Source organism: Miniopterus schreibersii, assembly GCF_964146895.1.
Source record: "Miniopterus schreibersii genome assembly, chromosome: 8".
Taxonomy (NCBI): Eukaryota; Metazoa; Chordata; class Mammalia; order Chiroptera; family Miniopteridae; genus Miniopterus; species Miniopterus schreibersii.
The window spans coordinates 68,083,809-68,098,015 of NC_138109.1; the positions used below are offsets into that span (position 1 = coordinate 68,083,809).

General features: G+C 43.2%; 1 protein-coding gene across 1 annotated transcript in view; it reads right to left on the bottom strand.

Moving 5' to 3' along the window:
* JARID2 (jumonji and AT-rich interaction domain containing 2) overlaps positions 1-14,207 on the bottom strand; it is a 243,027-nt gene that overhangs the window by 114,252 nt on the left and 114,568 nt on the right. The gene's annotated exons all lie outside the window — the stretch shown is intronic.

A 14,207-nucleotide genomic window follows, 5' to 3' on the forward strand; every position in this document is an offset into this window, starting at 1 on the left:
TGGCTCCCGGTGTAATAGGACTAGCTTTTAGAAGAGCGCAGAAGGGAAACGAGAGGTTGGAACATTAAAAAGCCACTAGCTTATTCAAAAAACTAAAAACTGTAGAAAAACTTTCTTTTTGTTTGCAAAGCAATTACCCCAAAGGGAGATTTACATCATAAATGATTTTAGGTGATCCTGGTGTAGCTTGAGGGTGAAAGGTCAGCAATCACCAACTGAGACTCATGAACAAAGTGCCACATGAAATTATTCTGACTTACACTCACATTTTTGCTACCCTCAAGGTTAGAGGCACAAAGAGGTGTAAAACCCACACAGAGGTTGACACTGGGGGATGGGGAAGGATATATACACACCATAGGAGAGAAACAGTGGCCAAGGAAGACTTATTTCCTCTCCATTACCTGCAATCCATTTCTCCCCAAATTCTACAAAAGCATCCAAATGTCTAACCCAACAGCACTGGGGACCTAGCAAGTCAGAAGAGGAACATGACATGCCATAAACATCAGTATAGCACTCGTCACTAAAATAAAACCAAATGGAACAAGGACATGCCTTCTTTTACATGAGGAGGAAACCAGTGAAGAGATAGCTGCTCACCATGATGCTGTTACTGGTGCAACTAGAATTATAACCCAATGTTAGTACTCATTACAACTTATCAATTTTGTGTGTGTCTGATATTGCTTTAAATGGATGGAATCCAGGAATTCTGGTTTAATGATCCAACAGTTTACCACGTGAATGGTTACATAACATGGCCTCTACCATTTCTAAAAGCTGCTCAAAATATACAAGCCCTAAGACTTTTCTTTCTAATCCCAAACCCCAAGTTTCACCACTATCCTGATGTATTCCATAGTCACTTTGTCTTTCTGCCTCCCTCAGGCCTCCCCCTCCAACCGTGCCGGCACAAATCCATCTTCTTTCCTCTTGCCGGTGCCAGCTCAGAAAACTATCCTCCCAGGCTTCTCTGAGACTACAGAATCAAGTGCTCTGTCACTAGTATGGGCACCCCACCTACACGAACCTCACTCCTATTCTTCCTATAGAGCAGGTTTATCCCAACACCACTGAGGGCTGGCCTGCTGGGGAAAACTAAACAGGAATCACTTCTTTCAAGCTCAGTCACAGCTTCTGCTCCCCAAGGCCCAGGGTGACGTCTAATTACAGGACGCTGGCGTCCGGAACCAGGGAACAAGGCAAACCAGTCCCCTAAGTGTGCTGTTTTATGACGCAGCTACAGATTTTATGGGAAGCAGTTAAGTAACTGTGTATCTAGAACCTCAAATAACAATTAGCCTTGAATGCTTATTTTCTGCCAGGTAATAAGGACTTTAAATAAACCTAAGAAAATCACCTCTGAGAAAGAAATGATCACTCCACTTTCAGAGCTGGAAAACAAGGAACAGGGGCCAAAAAGAATGGCCGAATTGGGTCTGTTAGTTCTTTTCACCCTTGGTGGGACAGTGGGGCCGTCCCTTCAGGTGACAGCATGTTCCTCCCTGCCAATTTCCCCAAGCAGAGTTGCAAGGCTCTGGCCTGCTGGCCTAGATCTGGCAGGAGAATGAACGCCCAGCAGTTCTCTCCAGTAAGCCTCTAGATCACCTGCATTCACAGCTCCAGGGCCCTGAGCTCTGGCGACTGCAAACAAACCTGCCTTTAGTTTCAATCCACCCCGGAAGGTGCAGCCTGGGTTCACATAGGTGCCTTCTTTGAGGACTTACAAAATAGGTATATTCTGAACTCTCTCTGCTGCACCCCCTCCCCACAAAAAACACATGCAATTCCTCAGAGAGAAAGGACTCGAGCTGGATAATTTTTCACAGTGGGGCTACATAACTGGAGGAGAAATGCGTGGAGGGCGCCCCAGCCATGGTGGCCAGTATCCTACCATCCACTACCAAGAGCAGCCACTTGATGGCAATCTTAACCTATTCCCTTGGAATTCTTCCATAAAGAGAGACCTCAGGAGGGCAGGAGCGCCAAGAGTGGGCTGCATAATGTGCACAGTGCTAGAATAGGCATCTCTGCTTGACCTGCGTGTGTGGAGGCAGGGGTGTAAAAAGATTGGGGGGGGGGGGGGGGGCCGCGACTATGCCAACATTCTCCCTTGGGCTACACTCCATGTCCACAGACCTCAATGGGGGCCTAGGTGGAAGGGATTATATAGGCTCTACAGTCAGACAACTCAGGAAGATGGAAAACTCTCAGGCCCCGTGGCACATTCACATTGGGCTTTCCATCAACAGATTGAGGTATAAGGCAGACAGATGTGAGCAAACAAGGTAATAAATCAACTGCAAGCTCGTGCTTCTTGTCTCAGCACCTTGTCCCCTAAAACCACAGAAAAAGAGCTAAAAATTAAAAAAGGCAACTTTCCTTAGTAGAAGGTGCAACACCGGTTTAATAACGCAGCCCAGTGCTTTCCTTCTTATGTAAATTGTAAAAGAGGAGAAAAATGAAAAGCTATGTGCACCTTCTGGAATAAAGGCTCTCCAGGAAAAACAAAAATATATTGTAAACTGCATTCATGACACACTATTTTTAGTGGCAGGAAGACTGACACCAAAATGTGGAGGGGGAGGGAGTGGAGGAGCAAACAGTATTATCATCAGAAATGGCCAGCTATCTTAGCCTTAGTCATTACATGTTCTCCCACACAGCTCAACCTGGCCCTGTGCAAGGGCTTCGCAACTCTTGGCTTCTCGATTTATAAGAAGAGTTCAGGCAGAGAGTGGAGAGTTTGCCAATATTTTCCTCTGAGGGATTCAGAAAGTGCCAGCTGAGAGCCTTCCAGCTCACCCTTTAACACTTTCCAACTGAATAAACTGGAAAAGCAGTTTTCAAACAACACTAGTAGTCGGAAGTTGGGTAAGCTGCTGGGTGAGGACAGGGTAAAGTCACTAGGGTACAGGCTCAGCATTTGCAATGTAGATCCCTCTAGAAAGTACCAGGCCTCTTGCACACCAAAGCGGTAAATATGGAGTATTTCCACAGGTATGATCGTGTCTGAAGAGAGTTTGTAGACCTTCCAGAAATCACTCTAGAAGGTAAGATGAAATTTTCAAAAACATGGATTCCAAACTCTGGGTCCTTCATAAATACCCCAATCATATCCGAAGGAAGGAGAGTGTCAGAAATTAACGAGTTAAATGTTTCCAAAGTAGAGACCTGCAGCTGCCTTCCTGCATGAGAAGGCAACACTGCCCATTCAGAGCCATGGAAAATTGGAAGGAAACTGCCACTTCAGACAGCATCAGAAGCTGGTGTGGGAGTGTCAGGCCCAAGTGTCTCCGCCTGTCATCAAGACCAGGTGCCAAGCATGAAGAGGGTGACCACCTACCTGCCAAGGGAAATGTGGACCTGGTTAAGGAATAACCCAGAAGACAGCGGTGTGGGGGCAGGACACACAGAAAGTGGCCCAGTGTGCAGAGAGAGCTGAATCATTAGCTCCAAAGTGTCAATGAGCCAAGAACACTAATGAAAGGTCAGGGAACAGTGCAGAGAGAGGAGGCACTGTCTCGAGACATCAGGCATAAGGAGTCCTAAAGTTGCAGGGATGAGACAGTCCTAAAGCTCTCATTGGCACAACTCAGGGACAGCCTGGCTGACAGGCTGGGCTGACACTCCTCTCCCTGATCAGCAGGTCTAAGGTTATGAAACAGCTCGTTTCTCCCGCATTGTCCCCAAACCTCCTCTAATGAGAGACCTGTACTGTTTTACGATCTTTTCGAAACAATTTATGAGAAAGCTGACTTTTGGACTCTGCAGAAGCATCCTAAAATCTACAGAGAAAGCTAGAATAGAAGGCTATGTGAGATTTGGCAGCACAGTAACAAACTGTAAATTAAGGGATTTATGGACTATAAGGTAATTTCCCCAAAACATCTCTAGTTATCACTCTGGCTTTAAAGATATACCATACAAGACTCTAAGCATTTCCAAAAGCTAAGGAAAACACCCTCTAAATTTGGGGAAAAGGGGATCTAAGAAATTCATAAGCAAAGCAAAACTGCACTAGTTCATGGTGGCAAATCTGATAGTTATTAAAGCTCCATAAATACATCACAGAAATCAAGTCATGAAATGGGTCAGATTGAGAAGCCCTTCTCCAAGTAGGAGGAGGTAGTTGACATCACCATTTACCAGCATGAACACAGGTAAACAAATTCTGTGCATGCCCAAGTCGCCTCTAGCTGAGTGAAGGCCCATCTGATGGCCCCACAGGGTCTTCCCTTTCCATACATGTTGAGAAGAGGAAATGGTTGGGAAGCACTGCTCTAAATTACATTTACAGCATAATATTCAGGCAAATAAGATAAACTTGTGTATAATAGTATTCCCTCAACCTCATAAAATCCCATGATTTGGGAAATCAACAGAAACACCCATCTAGGTCCATCTCATTTGCCAATCCCCTCCCAAATCCTTAGGGCCTTTGATTCACCCTGTTTGCCCTTTTCTTAGGGATCCTGGCCTTCTGTAACGGCAACCTTTTGCACATGAATCATGTTTCAATTCTCACTGACGTAAGGTATTGAGGTTATCCCAAGCAGTCTCACAAAAACAGGCACTCAATAAATAAGTCCAAGTTTAATTCCATCCAGTTGGGAGGAACAATAAGTTCTCTAAGGTCAAACAGCTCTTAGGGTTCCTGATGTACCAGTAATTGTTCTAATATCACTTAAGCACAAAAGGAACCACACTGCAGATTAACACAGAAATTAACTAAAATTAAATCACCACCACCTCGAAGCTCTACGGAATACTAGATCATTATGGACTGAATGTGTGTGTCCCCCATCCCCCAAATTCCTATTTGAAGCCTTAATACCCAGTTTGACTGTGTTTGAAGAAAGAACATATGAGGGGGTGACGAAGGTTAAATAAGGTCATAAGGGCAGGGCTCTAATCCAGTAGGGCTGGTGTTCTCATAAGAAAAGACACCAGTGCACACCCTCTCTCAGCCATGTGAGACACAGCCAGGAAGCAATCCCTCACCACAAACTGAATTGGCTGGCACCCTGGATCTTGGACTTCCAGCCTCCAGAATGACTAGAAACAAATTTCTGTTGCTTAAGCTGCCCATCTTATGGCAGCACAAGCTGATTAACCAGAGCCACAAGAAAATGAACAGAAATCAGCGACTGACCATGCTGTTGCCACGTTTCTGCATCAAGGCCATCAGACAGATCATGGGCTCCTCACAAGAATCAATCTAACTGAAAGCACACTGTTAGCAGAAAAGGGACATGATTTTTGATGCCTCTTCAGCTTTGTCTTTAGGGGAAAGCTACATCTAAGACCTCATTTCCAGAATTTCTTTTTTTTATTTTTATTTTTTATTTTTTTGAGAGAGAGAAACCAGTTTGTTATACCACTTATTTACGCATTCATTGGCTGCTTCTTGTACGTACCCTGACCAGGGATCAAACCTGCAACCTTGGCATATGGGGATGATGCTCTAACCAACTGAGCTGCCTGGCCAGGACCAAAATTTCTTAAATTATACATCAAGGCTGCGATTTCTTAATACTCACAGACTAAGCACATTGCTGCAGGAGAAAAAAGTGCCACAAGATAAAGGTCAAACTGAAGAGGCTGCAAACTACAACTGTTCAAAAGCCCATCTGTGGTCTGAACTTGCACAATAGCTCAGAACCAAAACCGTGATGCCAATTTAAGACAGAGCATATGACTCCACAAATGTCACCATGAGATGATGAATGCCATTCACGAGCATGTCCAACTGCAAGGTTCTTACTCAAGCACTGGCTGATGCCTTCCTAAGCTGGGGCCTCCAAGAGCTGCTTACTGGACATAAGAAAGTGCCTAGGTCTCTGAGGCACTTTCAAGTCTCAGCAGACACTCTCAGGTATCTGGTACATTCTGGGAAAACACCACAGTCCCATGTATCACCATAAAAGCTTCTAAAAACTGAGATACTCATGTTGACAAACCCCACAATAAGCACAAAATTTAAAGTCAAATGAACTGGAAGGGGCAGGAGGGAACTTCTCTGGGGTCATGGAAAAGTTTTTCATCTATGCTGGAGCTTTGGTCAGAGGGTATATGTGCATTTGTAAACTCACTGAATTGTACACTTAAAATAGGTAATTTCACCAAGTGTAAAGTTCTCTTCAATTAAAAAGAAAGAAAAAAAAAAAAAAAAAAGGCAAGATCTGGAGCCAGGAGTCCTGGGTTCAAGTCCTGATTTGACCACTTCTTAGTTCTGTAGCCTTGTACAAATTGCTTAACATCTGAGACCCATTAAAACCATAAAATTATTATAGCAATAGTATAATTATCATACTGTTGTGAAAATTAAAAGTGGTACTCATTTTTTCTTCAAAGTCCAATTTTAACTTAAAATACAAAGCAATGTATCTTGTACGTAAATGGACTTTCAACAAATGTGGTTCAGAAAGAAAGGGCACAGGATGACCCAAGTCAAAGAATCTCTGTGATGAGACTTATATCACAATTATGAATGAATATGCACTTTGGTGATAGGCAAATAGCAAGGGCTATGATCTGGGGGGCCTAGAGTTCAAGGTGTGTGCATTTCCCAAATGAAATCTGGAGTCAGAGGTGCAACATCCACCCACAGCATGGCTGGTGTGCACACTGGCTCACACAACACGTGCTCCACAGAGCACCCAGGAGTTGTGCATTCAGCAGCAGTCCAAAAGGATGAAGCTTTTCTCTCATGGGACTTAAAATAGACTGTGGAAAGAGAGCTTATAACAAACAACAATAACACAATGTTAGGCAGTGAGGAATTCTATGCAGAAAAATAGTACAAGGTAAGGAGCAAGTAACAAAGGCACAATTTTTTTTAATGTTTTTAATGATTGTGGGGGGGGGGGGGACATCGATGAGAGAGAATCCACTGATCAGCTGCCTCCTGCACGCCCCCCACTGGAGCCCGAAATCTAGGGCATGTGCCCTGACCGGGAATCAAACCAGCAACCTCTTAGTGCATGGGATGAAGCTCAACCAACTGAGGCACACTGGCCAGGGCCAAAGGCACAATTTTTAATAAGGTGCTTAAGGAAGGACTCTCGGGTAAGGGCACATTTGAAGAGGAACCTGAAATACAGAGAGGGATCAAGTCACACAGGTAACTAAAGGGAGAGAGCTCTGTTAGATCAGCAAGCATAAAAATTCTGGGGCAAGAGTATGCTCCGTGTGTTTGGAACAGCAGGAAGATCAGACTAGGAGGGATGGAGGTGAGGGAGGTAGATACGATCAGAGACATACTGGGGCCCACATCTTTCATCTGAGAGATGGGAAGACCCTGCATTTATAAAGGACTGTGCTGGCTACAGTTAAAAAGGCAGAAGGTAAGAGAGCATTAGGAGTCCCAGCCCAAGCTAGAGGTTGTGGACTAATGGCAGTGGGGCAAATTCAGATACAGAAGATGTTGTGAGTTTAGAATAAACAGGTTTTGCTAAAAGATGGCAGACAAACCATGGAAGAAATAGCAGTAACAGATAGCTCCAAGGTATTAGCCAAAGCAGCCTGAAGAATGGAACTGGCACTTATGGAGAATGGAAGCTGGGCCAGGCAGATAAATGAGAGTGGATATAGTTAGCTTTGGCACATCTCAAGTTCATGAGGCCTATCAAGAAATCAAAGTGAAGAAGGCAGGTAGGTTAAGTTCAAAAGAGGTTCAAACATATCCAATGCTGCCAAATGGACAATTAAAGCCACACTGACTAAAAACTGGGTTTGGCAACCAAGGTCATTATTAACCTGGGTAACTGGCCTGACTCTTGGGGGTTCAAAGAATATGACTGGGGAGAAGGTATTTACATGAATATAAATAGTAGATGAAAACAGACTGTTTAGACATTTCCTTTCAGAATTCTGCTATAGAGAGAAATTAATAGCAGGAGGGAGACACAAGATCAGTGGAGGGTTTATTTTATTATGGGAGAAATTACAACATGTTACTAATGGGCATGATCTCATAAAGAAGTAAATAATGATGAAAAAAGAATAATTTCCAGAGTGATGTTCTTGTAGAGATGAGAGAGGGGGACTTGGTGCACAAAGGGAGAATGTGACTAGAGATAGAAAGACTTTATAGGTGGAACAGCTTTAAGAAATATTCCAGCCCTGAGGGCCAGTGTAGCTCAATCGGATGGGTGTCATCCCGTGCACCGCAAGGTTGCTGATTCATTCTGGGTAGGGGGATCAATCCCCAATGAGGGAGGCAGCTGATCGATGTTTCACTTTCCCCCATCCTCTCTCTCTAAAAATCAATTCAAATTTAAAAAAAAAAAAAAAAAGGAAACATTCCATACCACAGTAGATTTCCATCCTCTTGTTGTCCACAACTCTCAAAGCCGGGTTTCTTTAAGAACTGTGACAAGCAGGGACACCATGCAGGACGATCTCAAGCTCACACATCACATACGCCGCCCATCTGTCCTAGCCATCCTCTCTCTCCTAGGTGACACTACCTGTGTTGCACGGCCCTCTCACTAAAGGGGCCCACAATCTGATGAGGATGTAACCAGGGAAACAGCACAGAGCTTACAGAATCCAGAAGCAGGCACAGAGAACTGGGGGTGTAGGAGATCTCAAGCACAAGTGACGGGAAAGAGGAACATAAGAACACATTAACCTCCACCAGCACCCCATTCTTAACTCTCCATGAAATCCTTGCATGCAGCCATGCCTACTGGGAAGCCTGGCGCCTCACCACCATTTAAATTGGATTTCTGGTTCCAATCAGACTTCAGCATGATCCATTCCTTCCAGTTAAGCTCATCATCCAGGCTCAAAATTCCTCATCTGAAAAATAAGGAGTCTGACCTATATACCTTTAAAAGTCCCTTCCTGCTCCAGCAATCCATAATTCTGGGGCCAAAGCGGCTGCAGTTAGGCTTGCCGCTCCCCTCAGTGCCAGAGCAGTAAAGTAGACCAGCCACAGAAACCTGTCCAATATCTATTTGCAGTTCCTCACCTCTGCCCCCACCCCCCCATCCCAACCCCTTGCCCTTGCACAAAGCCCCTCAGCTTTCAAGGCTCACAGAATGCAACTTCTTTCATGAAGCTTTTCCTAAAACCACCACACTGGGCCATTTACATCATCTGCCTCCCACTAGCCTTCTCGCACTAGACCAGTCACACACTTCTGATTTTTAAAGTATTTCTCCTACTGTATTTTGTTCTGCTTCCCTGATTCCAGGACATATATATTCTTCTCATGTTGGAACATGCATATCTAAAATTAGAAAACATCTCACAAATTATGATGGCTTACACTTATAACTGGAAGCATTCTTTTTCTTTCTTACTGAAACATAAAATCACGGTGTATCACTCAATGACATTTTAGATGGGATTAAATAAGGTAATCTGACTCCTCCAAAATAAGCAGCTGGGAATACCTCCCACATCCAAAAACTCTCTCAGGTATTGACCAAATGGAAGCTCTATCAACCTGCATTACTTAGGCCATAAACTGACTACTGCAAGAAAGCACAAAGAACGAAGTTAAATTTTCTCAAATCTACCATTTTCCTGGATAGATATAGCTTTGCTTTGCTTTAAACAAAGAATAAATTTATTTTCAACGACGAGTATTTATCCTAATTCCACCCAGCTTTCTTTCACATGGCATACGTCATACCACAGGTCAGAGACATAGGTAAGAAAAGTCTCAGAGACTGGAGTGTTAGAGAAAACTTAAAGCCCACCCTGCAGCACCCGCTCTGAAGCTCCTTAGAGCTTACAGAGGACACTAGCACCTCACTTATACACCAGCAGTTCAATGTGGGCAGAGCAGAGGACAAGCAAATTCTGGAGGGTAGGAGGCAGGAGGTGTCCTTCCTGTCAAAGTAGGAACCACCTTTAGAAACTGAAGCTTCAGGCTGAGGGAAGGCAACCATACAACCATGACATTCATTTCAAACATGACTCCATAAATAAATTTCTATTCATCAGGCAAGGTGCCCTGATTTTACCATTTTGACTCAAAAGTCATTTTTATTTTATGCTGTGAATAATGAATTTGCAGGACTTGGGCCCATGTTTCAATCCATAAACATCAGGAATCTTCAAGCAGGGTTCCAAAGTTATTTATCTAGGCAGTGGCTGAAAGCAGAGGGGCTCTAATACAGAAAGCCAGGGTTTAAATCCCGACTCTGCCCCATCCTAGTTGTGTAGGCAACTTGCTAATCCACTTGGGTGTATCATTTCCTTGCCTATAAAATGGTTTATTCCGAAGATTAGTAAGTAAAATATGGATAAACAGCTAGAACAGTAACTGTCAAATAGCAAGCACTCAATAGAGGTTAGTTATCACAACCAGTGCCCGCGGGAAGACTCTAAGAAAAGGACACAGCTTCCCTTACATCTAGTCAAGACTGTAGCTGGACAGAGGGCTTGCTGGATCTCAGATGCCATTTACAGGAAGCAAATGAAATTCAAATACAGCTAATAGCCCCCTCTCTTACTGTGTAATTATGTACTAATTATTTGTATAGCATGTTATTTAAATGTCCCTAATTTCAGCCCCAGTAGGCCAAGAGTCCTCAAAGAGTGGCCACAGCCTCAGCCTTTGCCAGCCCTTTCCTAAGCTTTTGTCAACCTATTAGAGCCAGAAAAAGTGGAGTATCTACAGCAGGAAGTAAACAGAAGGTTCACAATCAGCAAAAATCTAAGCACTGCCTCCTAAGCCTGCCCATAACCAAAAGCTGTAATGATGGTTCAGTTCCTACACAGACAATCCACGAGACCATTCAAGACTCACATTCACTGCCTCTAGAAGGACAAAAAATTTCAGTCCCTGTCACTTTAAAACCACAAAAGCAAGATTGATGGCAAACATGGATTTTACTATCTTGTGTCTGTTCCCATTATTACTACTACACTAGACCTGCAGAAATGGGGCAGCTGAGCTCAGCGGCTCAGATACAAGCTGCCACTGTTTGAACACTGTTAACAGATACCAGACCCCCAACCAGCCTCACACAAGAGGGAAGCGCAAGGGGCTGTTTGTTCAGCATCCTAGCATGCCAACAACTTAGCGGAAGTGATGTCAGTCAATTCAAATCAGATACAAAATTATGCCAAGCCCATTCTATTGTTAATGCCAAATATTATTTTGAAATTGAATTTTCCCCGGAAACTCTGGTAGGATCAATCACCCAGAAACATCTTTGTTTAAAAGTTAATAGGAGAAAAAATAAAACACCTTGTTTTCAATACTACTGTTGCAAAGATATAATTTTCATCCAGCATGTGTGCTAAAATAAGTACTGGATTCAAAGTTACACAACTGGAACTGCAACTCCAGTGCTGCTTCTGTATAATAAATGAGTGAGAGTTAGGAAAGCCACTATCACAAAACATAAAGCCCCAGAAGGATGTTTATTCAGCCTACAGGTGAAAACACCAAGGTGAGCATACTCACAGGTATGTCACTACCCAAGGTTCCCCAAGTGATAAAGCATGAGAAGGGGGGGGACAGGAACAGAAGCTGCCCCTCACATTACCTGGGGAATAGGAACATGCTCTGGCCCATGTGCTGTCCAGTTTCATACCCCACCTCCCAGAAAGGCTCTGTACTGGATGGTTTCAAAACTTTAGCATCAGGCAAATTTCTGTTACAATTAAAACAGGACCAGTGGAATTATTTCAATTTCTAAAAAAGAACTTCAAGGGGTTGGGGGACTGACAATAACATACATACATACATACATACCTTGTGTGACTGTTAAAACCACTCTCCCTCCACTACCTTACCTTCACTTGCCCACAACGAAGAACCCCGAGAATGTATGCTGTGATGTACAGCTTAAGACAGGGTCACTCTATTGCACAGTATATGAATGATGATCTATTATAAAGCATCCATTCAAGCTCAAGTGATACACTCACACACACATTCAGAGCAAACACTGCTTGCAATCATCCCTACTCCCAACCTCATTCAACCAAAAAAGTCTTGAATGCTCCCTGCTGTTTCAAGCTCATTCTGGATCACACCCTCCTAGAGAGCACTCCTGAGATTCTGGGTCCTACAGGAGTTATTCCCATGGTAACGATTCTGTTTTCCTGTGCTTTCCAGTAGCCCCCAAACAGGAAAGCACACTTGAACATGTTAGCAGCCTTTAAGAAAATTCTTCTTAAAACACACTTAAGTTCTGAAACACAGTGTTTACTTAAAACTGCTATTGAAATGCAATATACAGAATAACAAAAAGGTGGCCTTGGAGTGCTGCCTGCACAAACACCAACAGGAACCAGAAAAAGGCATATTCCCAGCAATTTCACAAACAAAAATGAGAAGTGTTTAAAAAAAAAAAGTCAGTCTTTATCAGGGTGAAAGGCAAACTAACACGACAAAACTACCTTTTCTTTATGAAGCTGGTACAAGAATTATTTAAAGCCTTCAATGATCCCAATAGAGATGTCTTTGACAACTTTTCTTAGAATTCTTTCCTTCACATTGTCAAGCCCTGGACTACGCCAATAAAAATGAGAGCCACATTTAGCCAACTAGCTGGCAGTGCTCATTGCTTCTTGAATGACTTGCTTTAGTTTTTGTTCTTCCACCCAAATTCCACGTCTATTCAGTCCTGGACACCTGGCTAACTTCTATGTCCTAAAAGCTGATTTTCCCCAATTAGGCTGTCTTTTTAATTAAGAGATTCCCAGAGCAGTAAAGCATTACTACTTGTAAATAGCAGAATGACAGCATTTCTTACCACAACACCAAGATCTAAACCCACAACAGCTACTGTTCTACTTTAACTACAGAATTCAATGATATTCTCCCCCACTACCCTCCCAAAAATCTTAAGCAAAACACTGCTCCTCGACTTATTTTCATTTGGGTTACGTACAAATAAGATATTTTCAGTTAACAATAGGTTTAAGTTGAAAATGCATTTAACACACCTAACCTCACATAGCTTACCTTAAATATGCTCAGAACACTTTTAGCCTACAGTTTTGCAAAATGTTGTAACAAAATCCATTTTAAAATAATGTGTTGAGTATCTCACGTAATGTATTATGTACATCACTGTCACACCATCGTTAAGTTGAAAAATCGTTAACTCAAACCATCCTAAGTTGGGGGACCATCTGTATTCAATGTGAAGCAATGACAAGAACTATCACACCAAATGTTCTCCAAATAGACACAGGGCATATAGTTTACTGTATTACAGACAACCAAGGAATATATGGGATCTCTGTCAGAGATCCACTGGGGCCCAAACTGTATACTTGTGGCAACAGATTCCACTACTTATTTTACTTCTGCAAATGTAGAAATTTAAGAAGGGCCTTTCCCATTACATGCTGGCTCAGAATTCAGGGGTTCTTGTTTCACACCACACAATGCTAGAAGAGAGTGAAAGAACATGGGTGGACGGCAGGGAGGTCATCTCACCAAATCCAGCCGCAGCTCTGTGGAAACAGGGCAGCAACAGGTCCTGACTGAAAGCACCTGTTCCAACAAGAGACCTCCAGACAACTCACCTTACAACTAAGCAGGCTGGAAAGAAACTGGGAGCCCTAAGTGAGCCCGTCACTCTATATCCTGGAAAGCTGTCGAGTACCCACAAGTGATATAACTGTTACCCCAAGACCAGCGCAAAGACTCTAAGAAAGAACAGCATCTCCTCTTCCTCATATCCCTGCTCCAAGTAAGTACAAACCAGAACACAGTCGACTCACATTATCTACAATTCTAAGAGATTAGCAAGTACCAGACAGACTGTGGAATGCCACCACAGCCACATCCCCTAAAAAACCAAACGTTAGTTCTGAAATGTTTTTTGTCAGATGAGTTCATCTGAATCATACTAAACCCCATTAAAAAGAGACATCAAAATACATTCTGATAGGAACAAGTTTCCTTGCAGGTTTCAAGGATCCTTTCAATAACCATTCAGGAAGAAGTACACTTCTGGACCCACAAAAATTCTATGCCACTGTATACTCGCTGCCAGGTAGCAACCTGCCCAACCTGATCAACATAAAAGGAAGCAGGTACTTAGGAGGCTGCTGCGTCAGAAAGCTGGGAGAGCAGTGGGCACACTGTAGATTTAGGCTACTTCCTTTACAGACAGGAGGTAAGACCTAACGGCTCCACACTGCAGCAAGATCATCAAAGCCTTCTGCTGTCATACTTGGGTATGAAGCAGATATTCACAGAAAAACCTGTAAAA